At 43.8% G+C, this 16,017-nt stretch overlaps 1 protein-coding gene across 3 annotated transcripts in view; it reads left to right on the top strand.

Moving 5' to 3' along the window:
* Positions 1-16,017, top strand: part of LOC106565213 (plexin-A1) — a 256,630-nt gene that overhangs the window by 168,735 nt on the left and 71,878 nt on the right. The window lies entirely within an intron of this gene.

Genomic DNA, 16,017 nt, shown 5'->3' on the forward strand with positions numbered 1-16,017 from the left:
CCGGTTTTAGGATTGTAGGAAATAACTGCGCAGCATGCTGCAGGGTGCGCTGGAAGTCGTGTGTGCTGGAAGTCGTGTGCGCACCTCCCTGCTCACGCGCGTAGGCCCATCTGTCAGTTGAGTAGCAAATGAGGAAGTGTGTGTGAGAGAGAAGAAGTGACGATGCGCTTCACTGAGGCTGAAAATGTGGAGAGGAAGCCTGTCCTCTTTGAACCTAGTCAAGACAGGATTGATCATGTTTACACCTCTCTCACACTCACTCTCTACCCATCTCCTCTACCTTTCTCTCTCTCTCTCTCTCTCTCCCTGTCCATCTCTTTCTCTCCCCCTCTTTCTCTCCCTTCAGCACTCCTCTCTTTCTCTCTCTTAACCCACTCGCTCTCTGTTTTGTTGTCCTTCTCTACCCTCACTCACTCCCTCTTCTATTCTAACTTCCTCCCTCTTCCTCTTTTGTTTTTGTCTCATGGAGAGGTTGAGCCGTAAGCAGGGTGACGTGTTCTTCGCTAGAGGGACAGGAGGTGGACGCTTGTGCCACCGACTATGACACACCAGTTATAGGCTCCATGATATGACCATTATACTTTACATTCGTCTGTAGGCTTTTGGTTGTCCTGTTTGGCTCCTTCAGATCATTAGGAAGGTCTTTACCTGTCGTTCTTTTCCCTCTCTCACCCCCCTTTCTATCTTTCTCTCGCCTCCAAAGCTGCTTGTTTCTCTCTCTCTCTTTATGGGACACTCGTCCTATCAACACCACCAAGGAAGGCTGCCATATTGATTTCTGTTTGTATTAGGGGTGTCACACCTCTCTGGGTATCCTGTCAAACAGGTGCCCCATAGACTTGAAACATCAGCCATGTTGCAGACAAAAAAAAACAGCACAACATCCCGGGAAAGCCTTCAGAGAATCAAACTAATTAGCTTTGAACACCTGCAAGTGGATGTCAATACACGCTACAGCTACACGCTAGAGATATGTAGCCGTGGGTTCACTCACTATGCTAAACACGCACACATGTAGCATGTCCAACAGGACCCGGGGCTTAGCCTTGTTGCCATAATGATTAGCATTTAGCAATGCTAGTGTGTTTGAAAGTTAGCGTAGCTCCTCCCAGCGTAGCATAAGGGCTCCAGTGCGAGGCTGTCTGTATCGACAGCTAGTCATTAGCGCGCCGCGCACCAAAACCCCCATTGTTTCTGAAGGAAGGCTAATTAGCCAGTGACAGCGCTGTCTCCAAAGAGGGCCCTTTATTGACTGTTTGTTAAATGTAGCAGCCAGCGATAATCAGCAGCAGACTCAGGCCAGGCCAAAACACTATTTCTACACATGACAGCTGACAGGAAGATATGCTAGTAGGCTAATTAGTGGTTAACTGTAAGCTCCAGTGATTAGCTCTTAGCAGTTAGCTATCCGACTTGTTTTATATGCTAACCTGTAGTTTATTGGTATGATAATACCAGCATCCATTGAAGCCTACGCTAACTCCATTGTTGTGACATTGCTTTGTTGTTAAGTCACACCACTTTTGTGGCACGATTTTACTGCCACTTTCTAAATTACTAGGAGTGGTTGTTACTTAAATGAAACGGAATTTGAATCATTTTCATGCAATTTTAATCAAATTCAGAAACATATTTCACTGAAATGATAGGAGACGTCCCAAATATTGATCTTCATTTCTCGATCTTACCACTGTTCTTCCGATGCACATCATTCCACGTGAGCCAGTTGCTCCTTGCTCGGGCTGTACTGCTCACTGTGCTGCTCACTGTGCTGCTCACTGTGCTGCTCACTGTGCTGCTCACTGTGCTGCTTCCATGATATGAATCATGTATGATGCTGCAGTAAAAATGGAGAGCTCACGTCATCTGGTATGCTGTGGGTACACCTTGCCATGGTGAATGCAGAGTTACATGGCGAGAGGGGTGTGTGTGTGTGTGTGTGTGTGTGTGTGTGTGTGTGTGTGTGTGTGTGTGTTTGTGCTTGCGGGCAGAACGAGAGGATCTTGTGGGGTACTGTTGCTCAATAGAGTCAACACATGGATGTTAATCTTAAATTAAGCCTAATTTTAGCCCAGACTATGTTGAAATGCAGTGTTTTACTAGAGTATTCTTGTCAGCTTGTCAACTCATCTTCCGCCACTCAATGGAGTGAGGAGAGCGAGAGATGGGTGGGAAAAAGAGATGGGAAGAAGAGAGCTTTCATTGCAGCGGCAGAAGAGGGGGATGGTTTGGAAGGTGGAAGCAAACCTGTGGCCAGTTTCCTCCATACAGCTTTCGCTCTTGTTTTGATGCGTTTGATGGATCCTTTTTGTCTTCTATTGCGTCTTAAAGGGAAAGTATTCCAAAATGAACTGCAAGTAATCGGATTACACTACTGAGTTTGGGTAATTCAAACATTAAGTTACTGACTACCAGGGGTGCAACTTTGGTTTTAGAAGTGTGGGGGGGACATGATATATAAATATATATATATATATATATATTTATCCAGTCGCATAAACACCGAAGCCTCGTTTTGTATCACATTCCAATGATAAAACTGGGGGGGGAGGGAAATGCAATGTCAGAATGTGGGGGGGGGGGGGCGGGGACGACATGTCCCCCCTTTGCCCAGTAAAAGTTGCGCCCCTGCTAATTACAAATTTGGACAGGTAACTAGTAACTATAACGTATTAGGTTTAGAAAGTAACATACCCAACCCTGGTGAGGAAAAATAAATGAGCTCTGTACAGGATAATTTGTGTAAGCAGCTCCTCAATAATTATCCATAGAAGCTTGATCTAATACTTTTGTATGTGCAAGACTTTTGGAAGGCTATGGCAATGGGTTTCAAGACGAGAGAAGAAGAAGAAAAAGTTCCTTAATAATTTTTCAGTAAATACTGCATAAACACAGTGACTCTCCGTTAATATACAGAGCTGTAATACATAAGGAAAATATATGTTTTTTAAAAGAGAATTATACAGATCAGCTCTGCCTATTATCGGATAGTCGGTGTTTATACAGTATTTTCTGGAATTCTTTGGAAGGAACTGTCTGTAAAATAATGGAAATTGTAACAGTAATGGCTGCGCAATCAAAAATGTCTCAATATTGCAGGCCAAACAATGACCAAAAAAAGGGAAGTGAAAGGGGATACCTAGTCAGCTGCCCAACTGGATGCGTTCAACTGAAATGTCTTCCGCGTTTAACCCTACGCCTCTGAATCAGAGCGGTGCCTTAATCGACATCCACGTCCTCGGCGCCCGAGATGCAGTTGTTGTTGGGGGTTAACTGCCTTGCTCAAGGGCAGAATGGCAGATTTTTCAACATTGACGGCTCTGCGATTCGAAACCAGCGACCTTTCGGTTACTGGCCCAATGCTCTTAACCGCTAGCTTACCTGCCGCCTGTTAAAACAAACAAAAAGCAAAACACACCACACATTCCCCTGGTCTCAACTCTCACAAGGGCTAGGACCTGGAGAGTGTGTCTGTTTTTCTCCTTGTTGACAGTGTCCAGGCGATCTCCTCTCATCCAGCCCGCCAGAGGGGGGTCATGGGAGCTGGTAAACAAGAGGAAACACAGCCAGGCTGCTGAAGCCAGGGTCACAAGACTCAATAAGTGACCACAGCTGGTCTCTGAGAGGGGGAGGAGAAGGCAGGAGAGGGCGGCAGGTAGCCTAGCGGGTAAGAGCGTTTGGGCCGAAATGTCGCTGGTTCTGATCCCCGAGCCGACTAGGTGAAAAATCGGCCGCCGTGCCCTTGAGCAAGGCACTTAACCCTAATTGCTCCTGTAAGTCGCTCTGGATGAGAGTGTCTGCTAAATGTAAATGTAGGGGAGAAGAGGGAAAAGGGGAGAGGAGAGAAAAGAAGAAGAGGAGAGGAGAGGGGAGGAGGGGATGAAATGAGAGAGCATGTAAAGGGATACCTAGTCAGCTGTTCAACTGACTGCATTCAACTGAAATGTGTCTTCCGCATTTAACCCACCCCCATTTAATTCACATCCACGTCTTCAGCGCCCGGGGAACAGTGAGTTAACTGCCTTGCTCAGGGCAGAACGACAGATTTTTACCTTGTCCGCTCGGGGATTCGACCCAGCAACCTTTCACGCTCTTAGTGAGTTTAGTTGTTTGGCTAGTTTAGTTTGTTAGTTCGAGAGGGGGAGGTGAGGGGTGGAGAGGATTTTGCGTGGGAGAATGAAAATAAGTTTGTCTAACTCATGGTTTCTCTCTTGGTTCCTGTATTTTTTTTCTCACTCGCTTGTTTCCTCTCTCTTCCAATTTTTTTTGGTGTGTCTCTCTCCTCCTTCCTCTTTCACTCTCCCTCCTACCACTCCCTCCACGGGGGAAAATAAAGAGAGGGGACAGATAATATCAGCGCCGGCTTTACACCGCCACCTTCAGTCGGATGAAAGACTGGGCCACTCCATCACCCGTTTTCTCTCACTTCTCCTCCATTAAGAGAAAAAGAGAAAGGGATGGACAGTCTGGGAGAAAATTATACGGGAGGGAAGGAGAAATCTTCTTTGGCCTCGGATCTTCCTCTCAATTCGTGTGTGCATGAGCACGTGCATGCGGACAGCAGCTGTTTCTAAACAAAAATTAAGAGTACTGGGAGAGCCTGATGGGTTCCAATTAAGGTGGACGATGATAAAATGATGATGAATTGCAGTCGGGCGCTGAGACACACACAAACACCAGCCCCTCTCCCAGGACCCAGGAAAAGGATAAGAGAGGGGGAAGGTGGGCAAGAGGGGCAGACGGTTAGAAAATTGGGCTGAGGAAGCGATGGAGGAGAAGGAAGGAGGCAGAGGGGGAGGTAGAAGGAAAGAGGCAAGAGGGGGCTTACAGGAATGAGGGAGGGGTGGGTAAAGAGAGTGTAGGGGAGGGAGAGTGGAGTAGAAAGCAAGAAAAGATCCAAGAAGTTTGCTCGGAGAGAGGGGGGGGCACACAGGAAACGTAATTGCGATGGAGTGAGAGAGAAGTTTGGAAGACAGGAGGAGGACACAGCTGAGGAAAGGATGAGGGGAATAAGGAGGAAAGGAGACGAGAGGTCAGAGAAGTAGAGGCGGAGTGTAGCTGCAGGGATAATGGTGATCACTAAACGTACTTATACAACCGCTACCAGAGCTCCAAGTCTAGGTCCAAAAGGCTTCTTAACAGCTTCTACCCCCCAAGCCATAAGACTCCTGAACAGCTAATGAAAGGGCTACCCAGACCCCTCTTTTACGCTGCTGCTACTCTGTTTATTATCTGTGCATAGTACCTTTAACTCAACCTACATGTACATATTACCTCATTTACCTCGACTAACCGGTGCCCCCTCACATTGACTCTGTACCGGTACCCCCTGTATACAGCCTCGCTATTGTTATTTTACTGCTGCTCTTTAATTAGTTCTTACTTTTATTTTAAATTTTTTTTACTAATCAATTTTTTTACTTAACTTTTTTTTCTTAACGTCTTAAAGCATTGTTGCTTAAGGGCTTGTAAGTAAGCATTTCACTGTAAGGTCTACACCTGTGTTCGGCGCATGTGACCAAAATAAAATTGGATTTGACCTGTTCCTTTTGTATCCAACTATCCCTCCCCTCTAGACGGAGGAGTGTAATACGGAGGAAAGGAGGGAGGCTTAGAGCTGAAGTCTTGCATATGCACCACACTGAAAGTGTTTTGTGTGTGAAAACACTGACCCGTTAGAAAGGCACTGGATATAATGAGGAGTAACTGTATCGCTGACGGTCCTCCCTCAGAGAAGGGGGTGACCGGTCATGTATGGTATAGCATGACACAGTATGGTTAACCGGACATGATGAACAGGGGGGGGCCTGCCGCCGAGGTTGCTCGTTAAAACTGGATAAGGCAGGCAACTTCTTTAATTAGGGTGGTGTGTGTGTTTAGAGGGAGACAACACCCACTGTTCAACAGCCTTACCCTCACTCCTCCTCCCCCTATCCACCCCTTTCCTCCCATCAGGAATCAACCCTATTCCTCTCTCCCCCTTCTCCACTCTCACAGCCTGCTGCTCAGTCCAGCAGTTTCCTCCTCCCTCTCCCGCCTCCCCTTCCTTCTCCTGATGGGTGAGGCGGTACACAGCTCCCATGCGCCGTCCTGTCTAAATAAGAGTGAATTTGCCGACCGGCTATCAGCATATGTCAGCTTATCCACCTCCGTCCCTCCCTCTCTGCCTCCCCTCTCTGCCTCCCCCCATGCCTCCCATACTCTCTTCCTTAATCCCTCCCTCCAAGAAACGCCTCATGTCAGGTTTTGATGGTGTGTTGCGTGCATGGTGTCCTTAAATCTGGGGGGGAAACGAGATGGGAGAAATAGAGGAGAACAAACGGTGTTTGTAGAGGACTGACCAAGTTAGTGAGATGGGCAGCGAACGAGTGGGTGTATTTGACAAAATTCCTACCCCCCCGCGTCTTCTCGTTTGAAATGGCCAGGACTTGGCCAATATGCACGTGGGTTGGACTATACGAATATAGGAATATAGTTGCAGTTTTCCTCGAGCCAGCAGTTTCTTCCTTCCTCTGTGTTTTTTTAACAATAATAATAAGAAAAAAATGTGGTGGGCGACGTGATGAGATCCTAACTTGCTCTGGCCCTGTTCCAATCCTGTTATGCTAGCCAGATTAGCCCAGACAGAGTCATGTTATGAGCCGGGCCTAATTCCATACTGACTGACCCCACACTAATCCTCGGGCAGATTACCACTTGATCCTTGATTATGCCTTCATATCTGGACTGTGTATGTCTGTCGGTCTGTGGCGGCGTGCGTTTCTGTGTGTGCATGTCTCAATGCGTGTGCGTGTGTGTTGGGGTTTATCAAGGTCGATACAACGCAGCCTCTGGATGTCAATTAGCCTGTGTTATTCTGTATGTAAAAGGTTAATCACCTTGCCAACAACATCTTCGTTGCTTTTCCATCCCTTTGTTTATCAATGAGCAACATTTTTCGTTCATCTATTTCCCAACAGAGTTTTTTTTTTACCTTGCTTTAAAGAATTGTTTCGTTGCCTGAGTTAATGGCACGTAGCAGGTAGAAAAGTTATTGTTCAAAGGATCCACATTTCGGTGATTACCTCAAGCTGTCTAATTTTAACATTGAACAAAAGAGGAGGCAAAGGGGGGGGGGGGGGGAGTCTTGCATAAACATGGTCTTAGTCTGGTGACTACATACCTGTCAATTTCACCTGGCTGGTGAGGGAAAAAGAGAGGGGGTGGGGAGAGATGTTTGGGAGTATCTGAGCACTGCACACAGGCATAGGCTAGCCTTTGGCACGTTGATATCTTTAGAATTTTGCTTTGGTACCCCTTCAACATGACTAATTATCTGGATCTGTGGGTGACTCTTGCATGCAACCTGGACTCGGGTGTAGACGTAACATAGTAAATGTTTCTTTAGCCTGATCCCATTTAGTATGATATGTCACGTTTCATATGGTATGTGCTAATTTGTGGATGACATCAAGATGTTAAGAATTTGCAATGCGTCTGATATGTTACGAATTCCAATTTGTTGTGGCTTACGTTAGCAAGGTGGCTAATGCTAACTTTAGCTAGGTGGCTAACGTTAGCTATGGTTAAGGTTAGGATTACGTTAAAGGGTTAGGGGAAGGGTTAGCGAACATGTTAAGTAGTTGCAAAGTAGCTCAAAAGTAGTAAGAAGTTGCAAATTAGCTAAAATGCTAAAGTTGTCCGTGATGAGATTCGAATGTGCAAACATTCAGGTTGCTAGATGTTCGCATTATACCACCATTCATCCACCCCGACCAACCACCCTCCTTTCGTTGTTGCCTGAAGTAAACTTCTGTCTTATTTTGTTATCATCTGCGCTTTTCAGCCGAGGAGCTGTTCTGCTACTGTATCTAGTAGGTCTGGCACAATTACAGTATAACCAACGTTTATGAATGAAGACAGTCATGAAAATATAATTGCCTTCATACAACGAGACAGCCGGGAATTCTTGTGGTTGTGTCAGTTTCTGCAGTAACGTGGACTCTTGACAACGTGATGAAACTTTATTGATCCTTGCTGAAACAAGCAATCAAATCACATTTTATTGGTCCCGTAGCAAACAAGTCTTCGGTTGCCTAGACAATGCCCCCACCCTGCAGCAGCAGCAGCAGCAGCACACATAGAAATGGAATGAATATAACAGGCTTGGAACCTCTTAACCTTGGCTATTTCACTGGTAAACTCATGGGTACACTCGCAATGCCTGCCTGGTATTGTGATGCAATTTCCATGGTAATGTACATTCAAATGATGTTAACTGACGTGGCTCTTGCAATGGAAGGTAGTTTTTGTTTTGTCAGTTGAATTTAATCCACAAATCACAGCACAGATTGATGGGTCCTGCTTTTCCTTCCTGCTTTTCCTTCCTGCTTTTACTTCCTGCTTTTGCTCCTATGGGTACACTAGCAATGGCTGCCAGTCCACCCATTATGCCATCATAGACTTGAAATGGGGACGCCTGTTCTATTCATTCTATTTCTACGGCAGCACATGCGGTCAGGAGCTGAGGAGAGGACAAAATGTGCGTTTTTAACAATATATTTTTTGTGTGGTAACCGAACTGTTATTACGGTAGCCGCGTCATTTGTATTGTATTTATTATGGATCCCCATGCCAAGGCAGCAGCTACTCTTTCTGGGGTCCAGCAACATTAAGGCAGTTGTATACAATAAAAACAAAACATGACATTACATTTCACAACAGATTTGGCTGGCCAATTACCGGCATCCAACATTCCATGACAATCACAGCCCATAGTATCTAGGCTACTACTGTATCTCTTATCCCTCTTCTACCTTTCCTTTTTTTTTTTTATTGAATATTAAAGCATACAATCTACCGGCAGTGAAGCTGCTCAACATTTACATTACTTACAATCAGTCTAACAGACTTCAATCCAGAGCGACCCACCGAAGCAACCAGGGTCAAATCCCTGCCCAAGGGCATGCTGACAGATCTCCACACAAAGTCAAAACGGGGACCCGAACCAGCGACCTATTGGCCACCGGCCCAAGCTCTCAACCGCCAGGCCACCAACCCTCTAAGAACCCCCCCCACAGCTGCTCTTCAACCATCCGATATTTGAATCTATCCGATCGAATATAATCCCCAGATTGCGAGTTGAAGATAAGTACATTTAAGAGTATTAGTAATTGACTGACCAGGTCTCTCCAGATCTCCCAACAATGCTATTTCTATGGTCAATTTTAGATTCATGCAGTGCGTTTTCAGCCATTCCTGAACCTGAGACCAGAAACAGGCTACCTGAGGGCAATACCAGAACAAATGGTTTATTGATTCTGTATCCTCACAACAAAATCTGCAAAGCTGCGGTGATTGTTGATAGCAAGAATTCTGTACAGTAATTTTAGCTGAAAAGCACGAAGTCTGGAATCTTACGTCGTTTTATATATCAACTCATACACCCTGTGCCATGAAATCGTTACATCAGAAATCTCTTCCCAGCTATTTTGCAATCTGTATGGCACAGCTGTCAACATCCTGGTCCTCAAATGAAACTGGTATACTTTCCTATTTATGTTCTTTTTGTTCCTCTGACAGTTTTGATCCTTTATATTTGGCAGACAGACCAGTTCGCTACCTCATCACGCTGCCACCTGCCTCTTCCATTTTTGGGGTAATGCTGTAATCATTTGTTTGTAATCTTATATTGAGCAGACCTTCCTATACAATTCCGATAACCCCATAAAAGACATAACTCTACCATTCCAATTTCCAATATAATTCAAAAACAAAATACCCTTTTCAAACATCGTTTCCATAAACAAAGGTATTTTATCAACCAGCACATTTCAGTTCAACCATAATATTCGTTGTATAATTTGTTCTATATTTTCAGGGGATGAAATTGGAATTGTAACCAGCTGTGCAATGCTTGTTTGAAAAAGAGAGACCTTGAAAAAGGTTTCATTTAGAATTCATCGAAAATGAGACATGGCAATCTGCACAAGGGGGAAAAAAGGCAATTTTTAAACAATGGATGAGCTTTTTCTTAGTCATTTACTTGAGAACCATTTAGGGTTCAAGTAAAACTTGTGTGTAAGTGAAGCTTTTAGAGAGGTTTAGTGCTTTTATATTTAATAATCTCAACCCACCCAGTTCATATTCATTATTTAGATAGGCACGCTTTATCTTCTCTTGTTTAGCGTCCCGGATAAAGTGAAAATATTTTTTGCTCATATATGATTTGAAAAACAAATCATCAGGACTAGGCAGCGCCATAAGTGAGTAAACTGAGATATGACTAAGGAGTTAATCACTGCAATTTTTCCATACATATATTTACCTCTCCATGGTTGTAGGATATTGTCTATTTTTACTCGTTTTCTATTGAACTTATTTGTGGAGAGCTCATTTTTTTTATTTTGTGAGATGGATACCTAAAATGTCTACTGTACTTCACCATCAGCCCATTTTATAGGTAAACTGCAGGGTAATGTAAAAGTTGTATTTTTTTTAAGGATGTAATATGTACACTTATCATAACTTTTTGGGACTAAACTCTAATTATCTATCTTTCCTTCCTTGAGCTATATCACTTGTCAGAGCAAGAGGGGGGAAAAGTGGAAAGTGTCTCTCTTTCTCGCCCCCTCCCTCTATTTATCTCAGTCCCCCTCTCTCTCTCTCCTTTAGCTTCATTAAACGTTCCCAGGGTAGTTTGTATTTGTTTACTTCCCCGTCTCTCTGGGGAGAACAGTTTTAGGCACGCTGTTAATTTGTGCTGCTCCGTTTGTTTTGGTTTGAACATCTTATGCAACAGGAACATTTAGTGAGAGAGGAACATCGCCGGCTCAGGCTAATAAATATGAGATAATCCCAAGCCAATTGGTATCCCGTAAACAGGAATGAATGTTTTTTTTTCTTCGCCATGGCATATGGGCTAAGTAAGTTGATCAGCGGTTTTGTGCAGAACTGCATGTCGGTGAGAGAGATACGTTTGGCACGTGTCTGACCTCACTGGGCGACCTCTAGAACTTTGTGCTCTGGCCACGTTGTGTTAGCAGAATATACCTATGTGAATAAACCGTGTGTGTGTGTAAGAATAATTAAGAATAATCATCATCTGGTGGGTGCTTATATCTGCCCTATTTCGCACATGTACAAGTGTGTGAATTGGAAATGCGTTTTCTTTTGTTGCATTACCCACTCTCGCTCGGAGGGTGTGTGTGTGTGTGTGTGTGTGTGTGTGTCTGGCCCTTTGAGGATAGGAGATATTAAACTTTAATCAGGCGTTGGTGTACACATGGAGATGGAGGTATGGATGAGACCTAACCCCTCTGCCCCACACACACACACCATGCCACCCCACTGTGAAAAAATATGAATGTGTGTAGTGTATCAGGGGAGTCTTGTCTGTTGTGTACGTCTCTGCTTGAACAACAGGCCTCTACATCCCCTCTCAACAGTAGGTCCCTGTGTGGGGACAAAACCCAAACCACCCCAGTGGCCAACAGTGTGTGCTTGTGCGTGCATTTGCGCGTGTGCAAGTCATACCATGTTCTGATTGGTTGTTCAGAAAGACGATGGGGAGATCCCTAGCCATGACCGTTAGGGTCAAAGTTTCAGGTTGAGAGAAATCAACCCTTCTCTAGGGACATGTTAGCTAGTCTCTTCCTTTTGTCTTCTCTCCATCTTAGAACCAATTTATTTTTTAATATATTTTTTTCACCTTTATTTAACCAGGTAGGCTAGTTGAGAACAAGTTCTCATTTACAAGCGCGACCTGGCCAAGATAAAGCAAAGCAGTGCGACACAGACAACAACACAGTTACACATGGAGTAACATGGAATAAACAATAAACAAGCCAATAACACAATAAACAAGTCAATGACACAGTAGAAAAAAAGAAAGTCTATATACAGTGTGTGTAAAAGGCATGAAGAGGTAAGGCAATAAAATAGGCCATAGTCGCGAAGAATTACAATTTAGCAGATTAACACTGGTGTGATAAATGAGCATATGATGATGTGCAAGTAGAAATACTGGTGTGCAAAAGAGCAGAAAAGTAAATAAAAACAATGTGGGGATGAGGTAGGTAGATTGGGTGGGCTATTAACAGATGGACTACGTACAGCTGCAGCGATCGGTTAGCTGCTCGGACAGCTGATGTTTAAAGTTGGTGAGGGAAATATAAGTCTCCAGCTTCAGCGATTTTTGCAATTCGTTCCAGTCACTGGCAGCAGAGAACTGGAAGGAAAGGTGGCCAAATGAGGTGTTGGCTTTGGGGGTGAGATATACCTGCTGGAACGTGTGCTACGGGTGGGTGTTGTTATCGTGACTAGTGAACTGAGATAAGGCGGAGCTTTACCTAGCATAGACTTATAGATGACCTGGAGCTAGTGGGTCTGGCGACGAATATGTAGCAAGGGCCAGCCGACTAGAGCATACAGGTCGCAGTGGTGGGTGGTATAAGGTGATTTGGTAACAAAACGGATGGCACTGTGATAGACTGCATCCAGTTTGCTGAGTAGAGTATTGGAAGCAATTTTGTAGATGACATCGCCGAAGTCGAGGATCGGTAGGATAGTCAGTTTTACTAGGGTAAGTTTGGCAGCGTGAGTGAAGGAGGCTTTGTTGGGAAATAGAAAGCCGATTCTAGATTTGATTTTGGATTGGAGATGTTTAATATGAGTCTGGAAGGAGAGTTTACAGTCTAGCCAGACACCTAGGTATTTATAGTTGTCCACATATTCTAAGTCAGAACTGTCCAGAGTAGTGATGCTAGTCGGGCAGGCGGGTGCGGGCAGCGACCGGTTGAAAAGCATGCATTTGGTTTTACTCGCATTTAAGAGCAGTTGGAAGCCACGGAATGAGTGTTGTATGGCATTGAAGTTCGTTTGGAGGTTAGTTAGCACAGTGTCCAAGGAAGGGCCAGAAGTATACAGAATGGTGTCGTCTGCGTAGAGGTGGATCAGGGAATCACCCGTAGCAAGAGCGACATCATTGATATATACAGAGAAAAGAGTCAGCCCAAGAATTGAACCTTGTGGTACCCCCATAGAGACTGCCAGAGGTCCGGACAACAGGCCCTCTGATTTGACACACTGAACTCTGTCTGCAAAGTATTTGGTGAACCAGGCGAGACAGTCATTAGAGAAACCAATTACAATATAGGGCAGCGACGTGTGGGGTGCGCTTACAAAACAAGAATTTGACAAATTGGACAAACACCCAATTTGAACCCTGAATGCGGAATTCTGTAAGAACATCCTCAGGGTACAGAGAGAAATTCCAAACAACGCAGGTAGAGTAGAATTAGGCCAATTCCCTCTTCTGATTAATATCCAAAAAAGAGCCACCAAATGTTATTTTCATTTAAAAACAAGTGACCACCACTTATCTCATTCCTCAACTGCCAAGAGGTGACCTTGGAGAAGAGTCCCCTCAACCAGCAGCTCAATTCATTCAACGTTACCAACCGAACAAAGCATCAGGACAGTACTCAGAAAATCTGGCCCATCCAAATTATCACAAAGCAAAAATACAAATATATCACCTATTGGAAAGATAAACAAAAAAAAATCTAAGTAAACCAATGCTATTTGGCTCTAAACAGACAGTACATGGTGGCAGACTATTTGACCACTGTGATTGATGGAAAACTGAGGAAAACACTGACTAGGTATAGACTCAGTGAGCACAGTTTGGTCATAGAGACCGGTCGACTCAGGCAAACCTGGCTGCCCAGAGAGAACAGGCTGTGCTCACTCTGCCCCCGGGGAGAGGTAGAGACAGAGCTGCATTCCCTATTACACTGTGACAAATACTCAGACCTAAGAGAATCTTTCTTTAGAGTACAGAGAATCTGAAGAAAAAGCTCATATTTATTGGATGAAAAGCCAAAATGTGCAGTTTTGACAGCCAAATATGTGTCCTCCTGCCACAACAGAAGGAACGGCCAGTGGAAAGTGCAATGTAATGTCAATATTTACCATTTTGTTTGAACATGACTGAAAAGCCACATGGCAGACTTGCCTACTACTACTTTTAATTTATTATTATTATCATTAATGTTGTTGTAGTTGTTGTTAATCACAATACATTTTCCACTATTATTATTATTATAATTGTTGTTGTTACGAGTGTACCTTGATAATGAGTGAGATGCTAATTTCACCTACCTCTCAGCCAGGCTCCTCTCTTTTTTACCTTCTTTTCTCACATTATCAATATCTCTCTCACACACTCATCATCTTGCGCAAAATAGCATCCGTCTGTGTCTGTCCGGAGCTCAGGGTGCAGGAAACCAATGTACAATGTTTCAAGATTGTTAGCACAAGCTTTGGGCTGGACCAAGTTGATCGTTGATACAATGTGTCAAGTTCCTTGCAGACAGGCCCTGTGTAGCCAATGTCATTCATTTCTATCAGGATATTTTTCGACCTGCAGGCTGCAATCTTTTTATTTGTTGGCTTTATGTGGGCTATTTTTACATAGTTGGCAATACAAGCCACTTTTTAGATTTGTCTAATTTTCATTTAGAGTTAGATATAATTTGTATTAACCACATGACAATGATTTTGAGATACGAAGACTTTATTTAAAAAATCATAACTGGCACGCAGGTCGGTAGACATGGTAAGATAAATTGGCACTCCAAATGGAAAAGTTTGCAGACCCCTGGTGTACCCTATTAGTGGCAACTTTGGGAGCGGAATGGCAGAATCTGGTTGTTCGGAATATTTTTTTTCTTCTTTCTGATTAGGCTATCTTGATCTTTGGCTCCCTCTTGAGTCATGTGTGTGTCTTAATTATTTAGTCAGTGTTAGGGCATCAGACAAGCTCAGTAGCCTACATGTAGTTGATTTGAGTAAAACACATAGCGTGTGTCTATATGGAAAAAATAAACATTTAAAAATGTCTACCAGTCAATTTTTTGGGGGGAGGGGGGGTCGGACAGCCCTACACTCAATCCATATACTGTATAGACACACACAGCACCCTCTCCTTATCCTACCCTATCCTTTTCTATTACCTCTCTACCACGGTGTAAAAAGTTAAGTCGGCTACGCTACCGGAGTCCATATAGAAGCAAACATACTTTACCACTGAAAAGTTGGATTAAAGTCGCATTAATGTTCAATGGTGAGCATTGCAGTAACTCTGAGTAAAGTGATCCAATAAATATATAATGGCTACTAAATAAATAGTCCTTTTAAGTTCAGTCTAAAAGCATAACTTTTATTTTAAAAATTCTATCTGTGAATATTCATTAGTTGTAGGAGGCTGTGTAGACAGAATGAAAATCATCCAATCACCATGTGGCGAATGAACCAACCAATCACGTACCGTGACATTGCTGTGTGCTGGAGTCCTTATCTACTGAATGCACATTGCTGTGTCTCTTTTTTTTTTTACTGTTTCTAACGGCATATTATGTGAAATGTTGGGACCGCAATGTCGAAACAGGGGTGCCGAAAAACGATCTAAACAGAGTACCACACTCACATATTGCTGACAGTGGCAGATCACCCTTACCGTGGCCAGATACCTACGGGATGCATCCGGGTTTTCAGGGGAAATGGAGAGAGAGCCTGCGACCTTAAGGCAAAGCTCCATCTTAACTCCACGTTTACTTGATTCATTAAACGGTGCATAAGAGAACCTACCCCACCGTTTATTTTTCTCTCTCTCTCTTATCAGGACCAGAAAGGAAAAAACGCTGCTCAGGCATTTCATTTATGTCCGCTACGTTAGGTTAGTGTCACATAGATGGATCATCGTCATAGGTAGTCGTTAGAGATTTGGACGCGTACCATCTGTTGCGCAGGGCCTGTATTCACAAAGCATCTGAGTACGAGTGGAGATCTAGGATCAGTGCTTGAGAGAATTCTGTTGAACAAGAGCTCCTGTTAATCATGGACAATAATATTAAGAACTTAATTGATTAAGAATTCATCCTGGGACTTGTTCTTGGAATTACACAATCAGCAGCTATGTAACCCTATCCTATTAGGGTAATTGTCTTCACTGAGAGAAACAAGAGAAGGCCAAGT

The sequence above is a fragment of the Salmo salar genome, chromosome 12 (assembly GCF_965601325.2).
Source record: "Salmo salar chromosome 12, fSalSal1, whole genome shotgun sequence".
NCBI lineage: Eukaryota > Metazoa > Chordata > Actinopteri > Salmoniformes > Salmonidae > Salmo > Salmo salar.